Source organism: Pongo abelii, chromosome 16 (assembly GCF_028885655.2).
Source record: "Pongo abelii isolate AG06213 chromosome 16, NHGRI_mPonAbe1-v2.0_pri, whole genome shotgun sequence".
NCBI classification, from domain to species: Eukaryota; Metazoa; Chordata; class Mammalia; order Primates; family Hominidae; genus Pongo; species Pongo abelii.
The window spans coordinates 53,763,397-53,784,100 of record NC_072001.2 but is presented as its reverse complement, the minus strand read 5'-3'; the positions used below and the strand labels follow the sequence as shown (position 1 = coordinate 53,784,100).

The 20,704-nt window shown below is 40.0% G+C and overlaps 1 long non-coding RNA gene across 3 annotated transcripts in view; it reads right to left on the bottom strand.

Annotated features, from left to right (window-relative positions):
• Nucleotides 1–17,153, bottom strand: part of LOC129050109 (uncharacterized) — a 51,414-nt gene extending 34,261 nt beyond the window's left edge. For 2 of the 3 annotated variants that reach the window (XR_008513582.1, XR_008513583.1), the window contains exons 1-2: nucleotides 16,929–17,153; nucleotides 14,558–14,688 (exon numbers count right to left, since the gene is read on the bottom strand). This is a non-coding gene — a long non-coding RNA (uncharacterized LOC129050109). Of the gene's footprint in view, nucleotides 1–9,991; nucleotides 11,570–14,557; nucleotides 14,689–16,928 lie in introns of those variants that run through there. The other variant, XR_010137155.1, reaches the window with a different exon arrangement.
• Between the last annotated feature and the right edge of the window lie 3,551 nt (nucleotides 17,154–20,704).

Below are 20,704 nucleotides of genomic sequence, written 5' to 3'. Positions count from 1 at the left end.
ATAGGGGAAAAGCCACGTGAAGATGAAGGCAGAGATTGGAATTATGCATCTGCAAGCCAAGGAATGTCAGAAGATAGGAGAAATGCGCCGGGTGCAGTGAATCACACCTGTAATCTCAGCACTTTGGGAAGCCGAGGCGGACTGATCACCTGAGGTCGGGAGTTCAAGACCAGCCTGGCCAACATGGTGAAACCCTGTCTCTACTAAAATACAAAAATTAGCCCGGTGTGGTGGCGGGCATCTGTAATCCTAGCTACTCGGGCTGAGGCTGGACAATCCCTTGAACCTAGGAGGCAGAGGTTGCAGTGAGCCAAGATCACGCCACTGGACTCCAGCCTCGGTGACAGAGCCAAACTCCATCTCAAGAAAAAAAAAAAAAAAAGAAGATAGGAGAAATGCACGTAACAGATTCTCCCTTATAGCTCCCAGAAGGAGCCAACCCCAGCAATACCTTGATTTTGGATTTCCGGCTTCCAAAATGGCGAGAAAATAAATTTCTATTGTTTTAAGCCACCCAGTTTGTGATTATTTGTTTTGGCAGACATAGGAAGCTACTACTACTGATACGGGGCAGGCTCTCAAAGAAATACCCTGATGAACTGGAATAAATGACTGTAAATGAATAGATTCTTTTTTCTGTTAGTAAATAGATTCTTAAATGGTTTCTGTTTGGTCATTCATTTAATCATTCATTCACTCAACAAATATCTATTTATTACATACTTGTCTGTAAAATATGACTGAGAATTTTTAGATTATTTGACACATTCTTGTCCAGGGTAAATTTGGTTACTGCTAACCCTGTAGGTGGGAGAAAGTTTACTGTAGAGATTTTGTACTTCACTTTGAAAGCTCTGTTAAATTGTCTTTTTTTTTTTTTTTTTTTTTTTTGAGATGGAGTCTCACTCTGTCGCCCAGGCTGGAGTGCAGTGGCGCCATCTCAGCTCACTGCAACCTCTGCTTTCCAGGTTCAAGCGATTCTCCTGCCTCAGTCTCCCGAGTAGCTGCGACTACAGGCGCGCGCGCCAACAAGCCCAGCTAATTTTTGTATTTTTAGCAGAGACGGGGTTTCACTCTGTTGACGAGGATTGTCTCACTCTCTTGACCCTGTGATCTGCCTGCCTCAGCTTCCCAAAGTGCTGGGATTACAGGCATGAGCCACCACACAGAGTGGTGCTTTTTAAAAGCTCTCCAGGTGATTCTAACATGCAAACAAGGTTAAGAACCTCCGCCTTGGCCAGGCACAGTGACTCACGCCTGTAATCCCAGCACTTTGGGAGGCTGAGGCAGGCGGATCACCTGAGGTCAGGAGTTCAAGACCAGCCTGGCCAACATAGTAAAACCCCATCTCTACTAAAAATACAAAAAAAAAAAAAATTAGTCGGGCATGGTGGCGGGCACCTGTAATCCCAGCTACTTGGGAGGCTGAGGAGGGAGAATTGCTTGAACCCGGGAGGCAGAGGTTGCAGTGAGCCGAGATGACACCACTGCACTCCAGCCCGGCCAACAGTGGGAGACTCTGTCTCCAAAAAAAAAAAAAAAAAAAAACCTCTGCCTTACATTTTTTTTTCTTTAAACATAGTTATTTTTATTCAGGTTTCATTACTCCAATTTCAGGAGAAACTATAGTAAGCCTGTTTAAACAGATTTTTTTTCAGTGTTTCAATGTTTGACACTGAATTGCTTATTTCCCTTGGAAATGTTTATTTTTAAATTTTATTTCAATAGTTTTTGGGGTACAGGTGGTTTTTGGTTACATGGATGAGTACTTTAGTGGTGAATTCTGAGATCTGTGTGCACCTGGCACTTGAGCAGTGTCCACTGTACCCAATATATTGTCCTTTATCCCTCGTCCCCTTTCCAGCCTCCCCCTGAGTCCCCAAAGTCCATTATATCACTCTGTATGTTTTTGCGCCCTCATAGCTTGGCTCCCACTTATAAGTGAGAACATACGACACTTGGTTTTCCATTCCTGAGTTACTTCACTTAGAATAATGCCCTGCCTTACTTTTTAGGATACAAGTGCATATGCATATTATGACTGTCTCTACTGTGAAAGCAGAAATCACTGATATACCTAGAAACACATGGAGAGACATTCATTCTCTTTCTCACCATATAAAAAAAAACCCAAACCAACACTGCTCAGCATGACACCAACTGGCTGACATAGCACATTCTTGACGACCATTATCCCAAGTTCCCTGTGAATCACTACACAGTTTTTTTTCAGTTCGCCCAATTCTCCTCCCACATGCGGGTGCAGGGAGCAGCTGTCCATTGTGCAATAGCAGTGGACTGAAAGATAGAAGACATGGACTCTAACTGCATACTGTCCCTAACTAGCTGTGAGGCATGAGGCTGATCACTCAATACCTCTGAGACTGTAAAATAGCAACGATTTTACTGTCTGGTCTAGCCACTTCATAGGCTTCATTTCATGCTTCAAATGAAACATGAAAGCAATTATAAGCTATAAATTGCCATGTCAAGATAACAATATGACTATGGACTTAAGAGCCTCCAGGATAGAGCAGACTCATTCTTCTCCTTATTTTCTCTAGGTAGTCCCCTATGCACCTGCAGTTTCCCCTCTATTCTCAAGGGAAAGTATGTGCCCTCGTAGAAAAATAGATGAAGGAAGACAGGTATATGTATAAGAATGTATTTTTGCAGTGCTTACAAAAGAATACCATGTGCCCATTTAAAAAATGAGACAGTGGCTGGGCGCGGTGGCTCACGTCTGTAATCCCAGCACATTGGGAGGCCGAGGCAGGCGGATCGCCTGAGGTCAGGAGTTCAAGACCAGCCTGGCCAACATGGTGAAACCCCATCTCTACTAAAAATACAAAAATTAGCCAGGCATGGTGGCAGGTGCCTGTAATCCCAGCTACTTGGGAAGCTGAGGCAGGAGACTCGCTTGAACCTGGGAGGCAGAGGTTGCAGTGAGCTAAGATGATGCCATTGCACTCCAGCCTGGGCAAAAGAGCGAGACTCTGTCTCAAAAAAAAAAAAAAAGAGAGATAGCGCTAAACAACCCATACAAAACGATGTTAATGATATATTGTTAGGTGAAAAAAACTAAATTGCAGCACAGTACACAGGGTATAATCTCGTCTTAAAATTACATAAAAATGTTTGGTAATGCATAAAAAATGTCTAGAAGGATACTTTCCAATCTGTTCCCACTGGGCATTAGGATTGATTGAGGGAAGGACTTTTTATTTTTACTTTGTAAATTTCTGTAATATTGAAATAGTTTTATAATGAGCACATATCATTTTCATAATTTAAAAATATATACTAAAATGTAAATTGAGGGAAAACAGATGGTGAGAGTATTACAGCCTAGGATTAGTAAAGAGTCAGAGAGTGGTCCAGGCACAGAGGCTCATACCCATAATCCCAACATTTTGGGAGGCTGAGGCAGGAAGATCGCTTGAGACCAGGAGTTCGAGACCAGCCTGGGCAAAATAGTGAGACCCTGTCTCTATGAAAAAATTTAAAATTGGTCAGGCATGGTGGTGTACACCTGTAGTCCCAGCTACTTGGGAAGCTGAGGCAGGAGGATCTTTTGACCCCAGGAGATTGAGGCTGCAGTGAACTGTGATCACACCACTACACTCCAGCCTGGACCACAGAGCGAGACTCTGTCTCAAAAAATAAATAAGTAGATAATAAATAAATAAAGAGTCACAGAGTGTAATTGCCCTAAAGTTGTTCCAGTGCCTGGACCCAGGCAAAGCATGCTATAAGGGAAGCATACAGCTCTCAAAATCCATTATCAACAACCTTTGAGAATTCACAGAGAAGATTAGAGGTGACAGAAAGCTCAAAATGGTTGAGGGTTCTGATTTTAAAAAATCAGGAATTGTGAACTACAAGGCTTGAGGTTTATCACCAGGAAAAGTCTAGAATGAATTATTATTAAATATTTGGTTTGTGAACATTTAAAAAGGCACGTGGTGGTCATCAGCAGATGACACAGATTCACTAAGAACGAACCACGACAAACTAACCTATTATTTTTTGTTAGGGTAACTAGATCAGTAGCTCCAAGGAGTATCATAGACTTAGTATATGTTGATTTCAGCAAAGCTGTTCATTCACAAAGTCTCCTGCAACATCATTTTGGAAAATACACACAATGCAAATTATTAAAGGATTCACAGCGGTTTATAAAATCATATTCAATGACTATATCTAGATAGATGTATCCAATACAATAAGTGCCTGTCTTTGGCCCACTTCTCTTTATTTTTTTTTTTTATTTTTTTTTTTTTTGGAGACAGAGTCTCGCTTTGTTGTCCAGGATGGAGTGCAGTGGCATGATCTTAGCTCACTGCAACCTCCACCTCCTGGGTTCAAGCAATTCTCCTGCCTCAGCCTCCCGAGTAGCTGGGATTACAGGTGCGTGCCACCACACCCAGCTAATTTTTTGTATTTTTAATAGAGACAGGGTTTCACCATGTTGGCCAGGATGGTCTCGATCTCCTGACCTCATGATCCACCCACCTCAGCCTCCCAAAGTGCTGGTATTACAAGCGTGAGCCACCATGCCCAGCCTTCTTTCATATTTTTTATCAATAACCTAGACACAGACATTGAAGGCAACCTTACCAGTTTCTCGAATGACACAAAGATGAAAGGAATAACCACTAGCTAAAGCACAGGATCTATGTTCAAGATATTATTAATTTACTGGAATGCCAAGCTGAAACCAGTGATGGACCTAATGGGTGGTAGGATGAGAAATTTCAGTTTCATGCAAGAAAGAACTTTTAACTATAGTTGTCTAACAATGGAATAGGTAATTATTGGGGGAGGGGATTGGAGATTGGCCCATCAAATGTTTCTACAAATACAAAAACTAGTTGATTCCGACTGAAAAATTAATAATAGACACTAAATGCTAACAGATTTCAAAGATAGCAGAAATTAATATAGGGCATAAAATTTGTTTTCCTAATGAAAACAAACACTGAGCAGGACCTTGAAGAATCAGTAAATAGTATAGATGCATGAAAGAGAGGAGGTCATTCCAGAAGCAAGATTAACGTGGTGTTTTCCAGTCACAAAGTGACTGAGCTGGCTGTGGTTTTGGTGAGTAAAGGAAAACAAGGCTGGGGCCAGATTATGGAAGATCTGGGACCAGTAAAGAAGTTTATACTTTGTACAGTGGAGAAAGGATCAGTCAGGCTCTGCTTGCATGCATCTGAAACAAATTCTGGAAAATTCAAGAGAGGAATTTATTGGAAAAATATGAGGAGCTCCCAGAACAAATGCAAAGACTAGAGAACCAGGCCTGGAAGCATTAGAAAGCAAAGTGGACTCTAAGGCTAAAAAGTAGGAACTAGAAAAGTGGTCTTGAAGCAGACCAAGGCTCCATGCGAGCATGAATGAATATGCAACCATGTTTAATCTCTTTATTACATTGCTAAGGATTCAAATTAGAGGAATGAGCATTCCAAAGCCCTAGTTTGAGTTATATGTCCTTCTCTTAGCTGAAAAAGAGATTAATAGTTGGGTTTTTTAAATCCAATAGAAGAGATAATCCCCAAAAGGAAATTGAGGTGTGAAGGAGAAATAAATACTGAGCAGCCAATAGACAACGAAAGTTCACTATTGGCACTGTTAGAGGTTTTGAGCAAGGAGTCAATGTGTTGAAAATAGTGCTATATGAAGATCTGGCAATTTGCAAATGGACTGAAGGAATGGAAATCTAAAGGCAGATAGTGAGTTTTCCAGGTATATGGTGTGGCAGTGGTAATAGGATGGCAATGATGTTCAAAGTAAAAACAGTAAGCCTTGATAACTGCCTAAAGGTTAAGGAAAAGGAAAGAGTCAAAAATTACTATAAATGCTCTCCTTAAAGACTGAAGGAGTGATGGTGGTAGAAGTAAGACAGCTTAGAAAGAGAGCAACATCTAGGATGGAGGTGAAAATGATGCTTACCATGTTGAGTTTAGCTGATGGGGAAAATGCTCATTAGGAACTAGGACTAAATAGTCTATGAGGACTTGTTTGGAGATATAGACTTAGGAGGATTTGGCATAAAGATTGCAATAAAAGTCAGACCTGGCTGTCTTACAGAATATATAAAATGATATGCAGAAATGGTTGAAAACTTCCCTCCAAATTGTAAGAAAAAAAGAGTATCCCCCCAAAAAAGGAGTTAGTAGTGGAAGTTTTGGGAACTTAAAATGAGAACTTCTGTACTATAAACTTTTAACTATAAGCAGTATGATTTTTTCCATTTTTATTCTTATCCTATTTTTCTCCCTCTACCCCAGATACCCACTCTAATTTTATGTCCATATATATATATAAACACACACATATATATATACACACATATTTTAAGGGATATATATACATGCATACACATATATCCCTGTAAAAAACGTGGAGTTTTTTGGAGTTTGTGTTTAAATTTAAATACGTATTTAAATATGTGACATTATGTTGCAGACCTCATTTTGTTATTTTTTCACTCAACACATCATGTTGCTATAAGAACAAGAAAGCCAAGTTGCTGCTTAGAAATGATGCAACAGTTTACATTTCCACCAGCAGGTCATGAGAGTTCTCAATTCTAACATTTTCACCAACACTCAGTAATATCTTGATTTTGCCAATTTGATGAATATAAAATTGTGCCTAGTTGTTTAAAGTTTTTTCCTTCTAGTGAGATGGAATACCCCTGAAGTCCGCAAGTTTTGCTTTCAATATACTGCTTGATTGTAGTCTTTCTCCATTTTTCTGTTGTTTCCTTTTACTTATGATTTCCATTAGTATCATTTATGTCCTAGAGCTGTGCGGTCCAGTACAGTAGCCACTAGCCATTAACCAGTAAGCCAAGAGCGCTCAAGTACTTGAAATATGGCTAGTCCAAACTGAGATATAATGTTAGTATAACATACACACCAGATTTTAAAAACTCAGTACAAAACAAAGAATGCAAAATATCTCAATAACCTTTATAATAAATTGAAATTATAATATTTTAGATATGTTAAAATGTATTTTTAGAATACATCTTACCTATTTATTTTTGCTTTTTATTATATTGTGGCAACTAGAAAATTCAAAATAACATACATGGCTGGCTTGTATTTGTGCAAGCCACAAATTATATTTCTATTGGAGATGCTGTTCTAGATATCCTTAGTTAGTTTTAGATATTGACAATATCTTCTCTGGCTCTGTCCTCCATCTTAAGTTTGTATATGGTGTCTCATCAAATCTATCCATTTCTCACCAGGCCACCACATTAGACAACAACAATATCTATGTAAATGGCCCCCTGAAGTTGGGCAGTGAATAACATATGCAGCCATACATAGCCCTGATTTTTGCCTGGTGGATTGTATTTTGTGCATCTTGTTTAATAAGTTCTTCCCCACAGCTAGATCACAAAATTGTCCTTGTATTATTTTTATAATTAAAAAAGAGAAAAACAGGATGGTGTGCCATAGAAGAAAGTGGTTTATAAGGTCAAAAAATGCAGATTTTAGCCAAAAAAGACGACGATAGGGAAAAATCATTTATGCTGGATTTTATTATTTTTGACAGCAATGTTATCTTTCTAATTATGTTTTGGTTAGGCAAATGTTAAAATTTGCATTCCAAAGAGCACATTAACAGATGGTAAGGAAGACAGGCCACAAGCATGCTGAGTGACAGGCTGACTCCAGTTTCTAGTCTAAATATTCGCTGAGATTAGTTTTCACAATAAATAAATAACCTTGATGTAGATAAGAAAGAGCTGGCAGTAATTGCAAAGATCATAAGAGAATGTTTAGATTTCTACTTATATTATTCTGAAACATGCTTTTTCGAATATCACTTGCATACTCTGGAAAGTCATGCAGTCTCCATTCCCTATCATATCCAAACTGCTCAGATCTGTCAGTGGAGACATCCATAAACTGGCCCCATCCAGGTTTGTGTGTCTCATTTTCCCAACAAACTATACATTCTACACAGATAGGTATCATGTCTAACATTAGTACTTCTTCATCGACATCTTGAGAGATGTCATCGTTTAAAATTTTCTAAATTACTTGAGTAAAATGCTCTGTGCTTAGCATGAAATGGCTAAAATTTATTTGAGCAACAGTTTTCACCTTGAAGTAACTCACCTGACCTCATACAAAGAAAAATACCAATGACAGAAGCAAGTAGAAAATAACATGTTCAAAATGAGATATCAAATGATAAGGTATTTAAAAGTTGAGGTCAACCTCAGAACTGCTAATATGCCCATTACAACCACAGAAATATAGGTTTGCAGTAATAAGTATTGTAGTCTTCTTCAAACCCTTTAATTCAAGAAAGAAGTTGAAAGGTTATAAAAAGTCAAAGGTAATGAGACCAACTCACCTCAGACCAAGCGCAGGATGTTTAGAGATTGAAGTCATTTATTCCTGATTAATACTGGGAATTCCAACTCACTTTAAGTATTAACACTTATCAGAATTTAAAACAGTTAATTCCAAATTAAAAGCTGACCTTTCTTTTTACTCAGCCTCTAACTATAGGCTTCATTATGACTGTGTGAATGTATAATTTTCATTTTAAAAAGTTTGTAATACTTGTGGTACAAGTCTGGGCATTACATTAAGAAAACCAACTGTTTTGGATATCTTTTATGACAGTTATAACCTCAGTGTCTACTGGAAAAATTTGCAAAGGCAAGAATTTGTCTTTCAACATTATATTTGACATAGAATAGAAATGTATTTCCCAAGGCAAAATTGTACATACTTTACAAAATTCAGCTGTTATTGTTCCCAAGCTCAATTCTTCTCTGTGTCCACTCCTCCATCTAGATTTCTTTTCCTTCTTGTTGAAGTACATTCTTTGGTAGTTCTTTCAAGTATCTATGGATAATAAACTGTCTGTATATCTGCAAAGGTATTTTACCTTTACTCTTCAGTGATAATCACAATATAGACTTTTATTTTGACAGCTATTAAAAATGGAATTATACATTCACATACTGATAATGAAACATCAGCACATTGAAGATATTATTCTACTGTTTTGTGGCATTTATTTTTGCTAATGAGAAATCCAATTGTCTTTCCTCTCTGGTTAACCTTCTGTTAGTTTTAGAATATTTTTTCCTTTTCCGTTGTTCTCCCATTTCATTAAAAGTATCTAGACGTTAATTTAGTTTTTTAATCCAGCTCGAACACAAATGTGCTCTTTATGTATTTTATATTTTTTGCCTGAGAGTTTCTCTTCAGCTAGAGTTATAAATTCTATGGTGTTCAATGAATATCTGGGTAATAGAAGCCTCCCTATGGGATGGTTTCGTTGTTACTTATGCCTGAGCCCTGTGGGTTTTTGCAAATCTTTATGTTTGTTTCTTGGTTTTAGACAGCCGATATTTAGGATAACCCCCACTCAGAGGTGGTTCCCTAAGACCTCTATTGCTTGCAGGTCATCCTGTTTTCATCTATGTAGAGTTGGCTCACGTTTGCAGCAATTCTTGGCCTTTGGGTTTTCCTGGTCCCCATTCTTAGACAGTGTAATTTTGCCGCTCCCCGCAGGCACCAGGCAAGGGCAGCAGCCCAGCTCCCAGCCCTAGATTTGCCCTACCCCAAAGACACAGATCAATTTGGTTCCTCCTATGGGCAGCAAAGCTTCAACTCCTTCTCCCTTTTATATCTATGCATTTCTGGAGAATTTTTTTTTTCTTGATTTTTGAGCTTGGGTACATATTTCTTAAATTATTATTATTACTTTTAGTCCAACATTCTGTATGTACAGTGGGGTAAAAAGGATTCTACTTAGCCATTTGGACTAGATCCTTTCACATTACCTTCTGTTTTTGTTTTTGTTTTTGTTACTTTGATATAGATGATCTTAAGAAAGCAGAGAGTAGATCCAATAACAAATGTTAACTGTGGCCTTCTATCTGTTTGTCTTTCCATACTGGGAAGTTCTTAGCAATTAGAGCCATCAAAACAAAACTGGAAAATTTTTTCTTTATTCAGAACAGGTAACTTTAGGACACAATAAAATCTAAAGACATCCTATCAAAAGTGACAGCTATATCATAGTAGAAGCATTAGCTTGGCATTTATTATAGATTGGGTTCAAGTAGAAAATTGATCTAAAGAACAAAACTTTCTGAGATCATTTGGAATAAAAGCTAATCCTCACATTGAAATTAATGCAATGAATAATGGCCTTTTGTTGAAGCACTGATGAGGTCACGTCTAGTCCAAGCAGAAGCCTGTCAATCTCATATTGTGGTCTACATTTAATCAGGCCTTTGTTTTCAAGTTCACAAACACTAGAAATTCAATCTAAGATTTACACATTGCTAACTCTAACGTCATCAGTTTACATGTTTAAAGTTGCATCTGCTGGTCCATAGGGTGTGAGGACTTTTAGGTCTGCATAAAGTTCATCAAAATTTTCTCAACAATATTTGTGGTTTTTTGTTTATTTATTTATTCATTTATTGATTGATTGAGACAGGGTCTCACTCTGTCACCCAGGCTGGAGTGCAATGGTGCGATTTCAGCTCACTGCAACCTCCACCTCCCGGATTCAAGTGATTCTCCTACCTCAGTCTCCTGAGTAGCTAGGATTACAGGCATGTGCCACCACACCTGGCTAATTTTTGTATTTTTTTTTAGTAGAGAGAGGGTTTCACCATGTTGGCCAGGCTGGTCTCTAACTCCTGGCCTCAAGTGATCAGCCTGCCTTGGCCTCCCAAAGTGCTCAGATTACAGGCGTGAGCCACCGCACCCGGCCTCAACAATATTTGATATGAATCAAAAACATGTAAACTAAGAAAGCTTTGAGGGCATAATTATATATCCTTAAAATTAGGAAAAAAATCAACACGTGAGATTACAGTGAAATCCATACTCAAATCCTGCTGATAAATTGTTACAATCCTTTTGGAAAATAATATGGCAACATAGGTGGTAAAAACCACAATGTTTTTCTTGAAACCATGAGACCACTTCTAGGAGTTTATGCTATAGAACTAATTCAACAGAAGATTAAAACTATGTACATGAAGTTATTCATATGCAAAACTGAAAAATCAGAAACAAGTTAAATGTCTTTGTAAGTTACAATCTTTTAAGTTTTCAATTACCTTAACTAATGGTGGCTTATTGAGAGATAAAATGGATTATGAAGACTGACACATAGTTTCAGAACTAGAATCTCTTAAGGTATAAGACATTTTGTTGCATTGTCATCATCAAAGTAATATTAACTTCTCAATCCCTCTTCAGGTACTCTGCTTTTAAAGAGACTTGGATATTCTTTAACTCTGCTTCCACTATTCCTACTACTACCAAACTATTTCCCTTATGTCTCAAGTTGAAATGTCTTCAAAAAGAGTATCTGATTATTTGGGGCATTTACTATGCAATATTGAGGGGTCTTTGCTGGGCAGAGCTTGCCCACGAGACTATTATAGATCTCTGACCACGGTCCAATGTCCACAGCCCTGATCCAATTAGCAGTACCAAGGATAGTAAGGTGACACAGCACATTTTTTTCAGTCTTCAGATTACCTGATTTTTGCAATCTGAAAGATAAAATAAAAGGTTTTTAAAATGAATATTACTTAGTTACACACTTAATACAAGTTGTCCTTAATTGTCCATTCTTTTGATAAAAACATGACCATACTCTGTTCAGTATGATTCATATTTGCAGACAGATTTCTAAAATTAGGAAAGGTCATTGCCCAGCAAAGAGATACTTCATTATGTAACCATTTCTGAGATCCTATGATAAGAAAATATAGTGCATTCATTTCTCATTTCCTGCACCTTAATAAATCTGTTCCTGTTATTTTTTCCTAAAACTGTAGCTGTAGAAAAACATAAATACTTATCAAATAGGCAGAGAAAGTGCCAAGAGATTTACTCATACATGTTTTTATCAGAAAAAACATGTCTAGAAAAGACTTGCCCATGTTATGTATGAACAATGTAAAATGAAACTTTATGAAAAACATAAGCATTAACAAGATAAAAGAAAACACAGCAACTATGCAAATAAACTAAGCAAAGAAAGCAGCAGTAAGGAAAGGAGGATGGCACACCAAATATTATCTAAACATAACGCAGAGAATAGAAAAATATAAGAGCTGTTTGTGTTAGCATGTTTGTAATAAAATAAGAACTTATTACAAAATGATAAAATAACATAATAAAAGGTGTAAAAGAGAGATTGCATGGCCGGGCATGGTGGCTCATGCCTGTAATCCCAGCACTTTGGGAGGCCAAGGCGGGCGGATCACCTGAGGTCGGGAGTTTGAGACCAGCCTGACCAACATGGAGAAACCCTGTCTCTACTAAAAACACAAGATTAGTCAGGCGTGGTGGCACATGCCTGTAATCCCAGCTACTGGGGAGGCTGAGGCAGGAGAATCACTTGAACCCGGGAGGCGGAGGTTGCGGTGAGCCGAGATTGCGCCATTGCACTCCAGCCTGGGCAACAAGAGCGAAACTCTGTCTCAAAAAAATTAAAAATAAAAATAATAAAATAAGAGACTGCAGACTCTAGGAAACAAAACTGTATTAATTAGGAGCCAGAAACCATACTACTTACTTTAACAGAAAGAGTTCAAGAACTGCTAACTAGGTAATCAAGAACTGACAAGGGAAAAATAAAACACTAAGATTATAGATAGATATACAGATTATAGACAGATTGTAAAAAGGAGCTTCTATCCCTGGGGCTTGAGGAATAAAGGGAAAAGGCTAGAATAATTAAAACTTAGAAGCTTGGAAGAGAAGCCCCAAAAAACTGAGTACCAGATCTCTGAAAAGAATGCCTTGCTTAGCTGGTGCTGTGGTCTTTTTGCTCAGAGAAGGGCCTCCATGGAATTAGGACTGAAATCTCTAAGGAAGTGGTGCTGACTAGCTGATATTAGGTATTTGAGGGGGTGTGGTGAGGTTAGTTCTGCAAGTGTTAAGCAAACTGTGACTGTAACCTGGACTGTATAGCTGCTGTGCTGTTACTGGATCAAACTTACTCAGCCAGAGTTAAAATGAGGCTGAGGTACTGCTATAAAGAGGAGGAATCCAACAGGAAAGAAGGAAGTCCATCCTCCCTCCTCCAGCCTTTCACTCTCTCTCTCTGATATTCCCTATTGGAAACACCTCAGAGAGCAACTGGCAAAGCAGAAATGCGGTTTGCATAGTCCCAGCTCCAGCATCATAAAACAACATTAGGAAAGGGTGGATGTGGCACTGAGAGATTATATTTAATAACTGGTCAAAGGACCAAAACAATGCTATTACAGAATTAATAAACAAATCTGGAACAGCAAAAATCAAAACAAAAAAAGCAACACACACAAAAAAAAAACAGATCTAACGACAAGAGAGGAAGAAAGAAAGGAAAGAAGGAAGGAAGATCACTGCTACAAGTGATCCAACTCACACAGCTTTTGTTAAGGCACACTTGATTCTAACACTAAATTGTTTGAACTTCTTTTCACTGTTTTCTTTGACAGTGGCCTCTCCTGTCATGCTGGTGGACACAATAGCTAGCAGAATAGCCATAGTTATGACCTGGCCCTGAATAGCCAAAATAGGCCATATAGGATATCAGAAACTTAGAATCAATCTCTGTTATCAATGGAGATACAGAAAAAAGTAAAATATGTGGTCTCTGAAAATAAACTATGAAGTGCTCAGCAAATGTAACATTCTACATTGTCAGTGATTAATCTTATTGATACCTTGGAATATATTTCAAAAATTGTTCTGGCCTGGCATGGTGGCTCACACCTGTAGTCCCAGCACTTTGGAGGCTGAGGCGGGTGGATCACCTGAGGTCAACAGTTCAAGACCAGCCTGGCCAACATCGCAAAATCCCATCTCTACTAAAAATACAAAATTAGCTGGGCATGGTGGCAGGTGCCTGTAATCCCAGCTACTCAGGAGGCTGAGGCAGGAGAGTCGCTTGAACTCAGGAGGCGGAGGTTGCAGTGAGCTGAAATTGCGCCATTGCACTCCAGCCTGGGAGACAGAGCAAGACCCTGTCTAAAAAAAAATTGTTCTGTGTTTTTTGCCATTATTCTAATACAAAACTATTCTCTTTTTTTCCTACAATGTGATTTGCACCATTTATTACTATCTAAATGACATCTCCTTCTTATTCTGTGTAACGTATGTGTCTTCCCAATCAGTAAGCAGGCAACGGTTTCTTTTAGGAGTGTGTGTGGGGGGCGGAGGGGGTATTTTTAAGCCTTGGGAGTTTTTGACATCATTCCTTGTGTTCAGGCTCAAAACTTAACTTCATTGGAGTATATAAACCATTAGAGTTAAGGGAAAGCTTTATTGTTTCATGCTAAAAACTTTTCCTAGTACGGAATCTATTGAGTGTTGGGATCTGCTTTCTCAACAGTTCAGAAGAATACCAAAACGGAAATCATAATTTTCATATTTGATTGTTCTTTTACCAGTGAAATCTAAGTAATTCTTGGAATTCATACAGATCCTATAGGCATCGTACTTGAAAGAAACAGATGTAAATCAATTTTATTAATTTTTTTTACCTTAAAGTTCTTCTATGGCAAAGCTGTTTTAAACTGGATATCTTGACAGCAGAATATTTGCACCAAAAAGTCATCACACTCAAACATGCAGTTGCATATTAGCAAGTGAAAATTTGAAGCGAAAAGTAAAGCTAGTAAGAGAAGAAAATGAGGGTTAGGGAAGAAAAGAGAAAGAAATACATAAATAGTTTAAACAACTTCTCCCACCAGTATTACCAGATAAAGACACCAGTTCTGCTGTGAACTGCTTTACTACCTAGCTGCAGAGCTCCTTGAAGCATAGGCAGGCAGCCAAGTGAGCCTGCCCTCTTTGCCCCAAGGCCTTGGAGGGTAGAGTTACAACCCAGATTACCTAAGCACCACCAACCTTACAGCCTCAGGGTAAAGAGAACACAAACACACCTAAAACCACTGCCCACTCCTTTCTTCTGGCAAGCTTTCTCTTCCTTGTCCTTTCCTGTTCCTCTGTTCTTTCTAGAAAGAACTTCTAGAAACGTCTCTGGCCCTTAGAGTTATGGGTGTTGGCAAGCATAAGTATGCAGCATTTTATGGGTCCTTCTCTCTAAATTCGCAAGTGGGCAGGGATTCATGCTACTGGGACTGTCTCTCAAAGTTGTACCATCGACAAAGGATAGACACTGGCATAATGATGAACTGCTGATTTTTGTTTTGTTTTTTTGTTTGTTTGTTTGTTTGTTTGTTTTTGAGACAGAGTCTCACTCTTGCCCTGGCTGGAGTGCAGTGGCATGATCCCGGCTCACTGCAAGCTCCGCCTCCCAGGTTCGAGTGATTCTCCTGTCTCAGCCTCCCAAGTAGCTGGGATTACAGGCGTGCACAACCACGCCTAGCTAATTTTTGTATTTTTAGTAAAGATGGTGTTTCACCATGTTGGCCAGGCTGGTCTCAAACTCCTGACCTCAAGTGATCCACCAGCCTCGGCCTCTCAAAGTGCTGGGATTACAGGCGTGAGCCCACTGTGCTCGGCTGTGAACTGTGGATTTTTCTGACAGCTCCCAGACCACCTGAAGCTGTATTTGATTACTCATGATCTGAGGGTCACCATTTCAGAACTACTCTCTTATCTTTATTCCTTTATTAGAGGAATTTACTTTCATGTTCTAGTCTAGTTTGAGGGCTCCTTAAAGGCCAGGCTATGAGAAAGCTATCTTCCAGAGAATTCATAATATTTTATATTATATACCAAATCCATGAGCTACTCAGTGGACATTTGTTAGTTATTGGACAAAATCCAAAAAATAAAAATAAAAATAATTTTAGTATTCTGAATGATGTATTTTTAAAGTTTTGACAAGAAACAAAGTGTTTAAAATGTGGACACAGGAAAACCATATGGTGGTTACTAAAAAAATTAAACATAGAATTACCATATAACCTAGTAATTCCACTTCTGAGTATTTACCCAAAAGAACTGTTGGCAAGTTTGGCAAAATGGTTATTGACTGAAAAATTAAAAAAGAATTAAAAGCAGGGACACAAACATATTTGCACATCAATGTTTATAGCAGCATTATTCACAATAGCCAAAAGGTGGAAGCAAACCAAGTCACCATCAACAGATGAATGGATAAATAATGTGATATATACATACAATGGAATATTATTAAGCTTTAAAAAGACATGAAATTCTAACATATGCAACAATATGGATGAACCTTGAAGACATTTTGTTAAGTGAAATAAGCCAGACAAAAGGAAAAATATTATATGATTCCACTCATGTGAGGTACCTAAAGTAGTCAAATTCATAGACAAAAAGTACAGCTGGGCACTGTGGCTTCACCTGTAATCCCAACACTTTGGGAGGTGGAGGGGGTAGGATCTCTGGAGCCCAGAAGTTTGAGACCAGCCTGGACAACATAGCAAGAACCTTCACTAAAAAAATAAAATAAGAAAATAGCCAGGTGTGATGGCGCACACCTATAGCCCCAGCTACTCAGGAGGCTGAGGCAGGAGGATCCCTTGAGCCCATGATCTTGAGGCTGCAGTGAGCTATAATTCCCACCACTTCACTCCAGCCCCAGCCTGAGCAACAGAGAGGGACCCTGTCTCTGAAAATAAAAAAATAAAAAAGCAGAATGGTGTTTGCCAGAGGTTGGGGGATAGGGAGAATGGGGAGTTATCATTTAATGAGTGTGAAGTTTCAGTTTTGGAAGATGAAAATTTTCTGGAGATGGATGGTGGTAATTGTTACATGACAATGTGAATGTACTTAATATCACTGAATTATACACTTAGAATAAAATAGTAAACTTTTATGCTATATATATTTTACCACAATTTCTTTTAAGAAAGAAATAAACCTTTAAAGAATATTGGCCAGTAGAAAGTATTTTATCTAATATTATTTTACCTCTTCATTTGTATCTTTGAACTATGAATAATCCATTTGCTTGTGTTCAGTGGTTCTCAATGGGTGGTCCAGGGACCGCCCCCCATCTCAACTCCCAAAAGTCTCCAATACCTTTTCAGGAAGCCTTTAAAGTAAAACTAACTTCATTATAACATAATACTATAATATAATACTATGTTATTTCCCTTTTTTTAAACCTTGATTCTCTCAAATGAACATTAGAGTTTTGCTGAGGTCACGTGACATGTGACATCACAAAAGACAGAATGCGAATACAGCTAAGAGAATTCAGCTGTCTTCTATTAAGCCAAGCATGAAAGAGATTTGCAAAAATGTGAAACAATGCCACTCTTCTCATGAAATCTTTTTGTTTGGGGAAATGTAGTTATTTTTCATAAAACATGTTATTTGTATTAACATGTAATGAGATATTATTATTTTAAATGAATTAATACATAGTTTTTAAGTTTCTCGATTTAAATTTTTTTTTAACTTTTCTCTTTTTATAGGATTTAGAAGTTCCAAAGAGCAGGCTGGGTAACATACTTAGAGCACTGCCTTATACAATTTTCTGGATTCTTTAATACAATAGCATAGGGAAAATGTGGTTTATGTAGCCAAGCATTGCTTAGATGGGTATAAAAAGAATATTGATTTAAATTTTGCTGGCTCACATTATTGTGTTGATGAGGTACTATAGCAAAAGTACCTCATCAACATAAGGCTGATTTGAGGCTCTTTCAACATGATTGAGTTAAAAGATTCCAAAAGAAAAGAAATGAACAATGTAATTTGCTATTACCGCTCCTACTATTGTTACCGTAGGTAGGTAGACAGACATGAACAGGGCAGGAGCGGGCTCCCGGCACCATACCCCCAACCAGGAATGTCAGGGAACCATCAGGTAATGGTCAGGCGGTTAACTGTCTATCTAAAATCATTGGTTGCGGCCAGGGCCAGGGAAAGGCAGTATCCCTCCAGATAGGAAAAACCTGAAACTGGTGATCAGTAGCTTCTCAAGAGTTGGTGGAGTGGGCTCAGACATGCGCACTAAGAAGCAAAATGGCAGAGTTTAACTGGTATATGACCTCCTAGGGACATGCGGCTCCTAAGGGAAGAACACCTCAAGTGAGCGTGCGTACAATTCCAGTAAACACGCTGCACATGCTCACCTCCCAAGTGCTAGCAAACCACTGCGCATGCAGACAGCCAACCCCAAGGGAAGAAGGGGAGAAAGTGTGTCTGGAATTGGTGGGTTCTTGGTCTCACTGACTTCAAGAATGAAGCCACGGACCCTTGCTGTGAGTGTTAACAGTTCTTAAAGGCAGCCTATCCGGAGTTTGTTCCTTCCTCCCAGTGGGTTCGTGGTCTCCCTGGCTCAGGAGTGAAGCTGCAGACATTCGCGGTGAGTGTTACAGCTCATAAAGCAGTGTGGACCCAAACAGTGAGCAGCAGCAAGGTTTATTGCAAAGAGCCAAAGAACAAAGCTTCCACAGTGTGGAAGGGGACCCAAACAGGTTGCCACTGCTGGTTCAGGCAGCCTGTTTTTATTCTCTTATCTGGCCCCACCCACATCCTGCTGATTGGTCCATTTTACAGAGAGCAGAGTGGTCTGTTTTGACAAGGTGCTGATTGGTGCGTTTACAATCCCTGAGCTAGACACAAAGGTTCTCCACCTCCCCTCTAGATTAGCTAGATAGGGAGTGTTGACACAAAGGTTCTCAGAGTCCCCACCAGAGTAGCTAGATACAGAGTGTGGATTGGTGCATTCACAAACCCTGGGCTAGACACAGGGTGCTGATTGGTGTGTTTACAAACCTTGAGCTAGATACAGAGTGCTGATTGGTGTATTTACAATCCCTTGGCTAGGCATAAATGTTCTCCAAGTCCCCACCAGTCAGGAGCCCAGCAGGCTTCACCCTGTGGATCCGGCACCGGGGCTACAGGTGGAGCTACCTGCCAGTCCCACGCGGTGTGCCTGCACTCCTCAGCCCTTGGGTGGTCGATGGGACTGGGTGCCGTGGAGCAGGGGGCAGCCCTCGTCGGGGAGGCTCCGGCGGCACAGGAGCCCACGGAGGGTGGGGGAGGCTCAGGCATGGCGGGCTGCAGGTTCTGAGCCAGGCCCCACGGGGAGGCAGCTAAGGCCCAGTGAGAAATCCAGTGCAGCGCCGGTGGGCCCGCACTGCTGGGGGACCCAGCACACCCTCTGCAGCTGCTGGCCCGGGTGCTAAGCCCCTCATTGCTCAGGGATGGCAGGGCCGGCCGGTCGCTCCGAGTGCAGGGCCCGCCGAGCCCACACCCACCGGGAACTCGTGCTGGCCCACAAGCACCACGTGCAGCCCCGGTTCCCACCAGCACCTCTCCCTCCACACCTCCCCGCAAGCTGAGGGAGCCGGCTCCGGCCTCGGCCAGCCCAGGAAGGGGCTCCCACAGTGCAGCCACAAGCTGAAGGGCTCCTCAAGTGCCACCAAAGTGGGAGCCCAGGCAGAGGAGGCGCCTAGAGCGAGCGATGGCTGTGAGGGCTGCCAGCATGCTGTCACCTCTCAAAAGGACGCAAGACCCCAGAAGTATGCCAACATATAAAGCCCTAAGTCAAAAGGTCAAACTGCGCACTTGTCTTTCAAGTTGCCCGCTTGGCCCTCTTCCAAGTGTACTTTACTTTCTTTTCATTCCTGCTCTAAAGCTTTTTTTTTTTTCCCCGATTCTTTTTGCCTAGGCTGGAGAGCAATGGCGCGGTCTCAGCTCACTGCAACCTCGGCCCCCCGGGTTCAAGTGATTGTCCTGCCTTAGCCTCCTGAGTATCTGGGATTACAGGCACCAGCTACCACACCTGGATAATTTTGTATTTTTAGTAGAGACAGGGTTTCACCATGTTGCCCAGGCTAGTCTCAAACTGCTGACCTCAGGTGATCTGCTCGCCTTGGCGTCCCAAAGTGCTGGGATTACAGGTGTGAGCCACCGCACCCGGCCTCTAAAGCTTTATAATAAACTTTTTCACTCCTGCTCTAAAACTTGCCTCAGTCTCTTCTTCTGCCTTATGCCCCTCAGTCTAATTCTTTTTCTGAGGAGGCAGGAATTAAAGTTGCTGCAGACCCATAGGGATTCGCCACTGATAACATATTTTGGTGCTGTGTGAGTTGAATAACTTCCACTGCTAACGCTATTATACTTTTTTAAAAACTTTCACTTTAGGTTGGTGGTACATGTGAAGTTTTGTTAAATAGGTAAACACGTGTCATGGGGTTTGTTGTACATATTATTTCCTCACCCAGGTATCAAGCCCAGTACCCAATACTTACCTTTTCTGCTCTTTTCCCTCTTCCCATCCACCCTTCTCAAGAAGACCCCACTGTGTTTTCCTTCTTTGTATTCATAAGTTCTTATAATTTAGCTCCTTGTAAGTGAGAACATGCGGTAGTTGGTTGTCTGTTCCTGCGTTAGTTTGCTAAGGATAATAGCCTCCAGCTCCATCCATGTTCCTGCAAAAGACATGATCTCGTTCTTTTTTATGGCTGTATCCATTTACATTTCTAATATGGTAAATAACAATAGTTACAGCCCACATAAGGAAAATCTCTTTAAGGTCCTCTGTGTGTATAGGGATTCTGAAACCAAAAAGTTTAAAAACTCCTGGTTCAGTTTATAGGGTGATCAGACTAAGCCTATTAAGATGCTAGCAAACTGATATTTTTATCTTAGAATTCTATCCATTACCTCAAGTTAATCAAGGATTAGCCAACCACTCCTAAATTCAGACAACCCAAAATTGTCTGTGA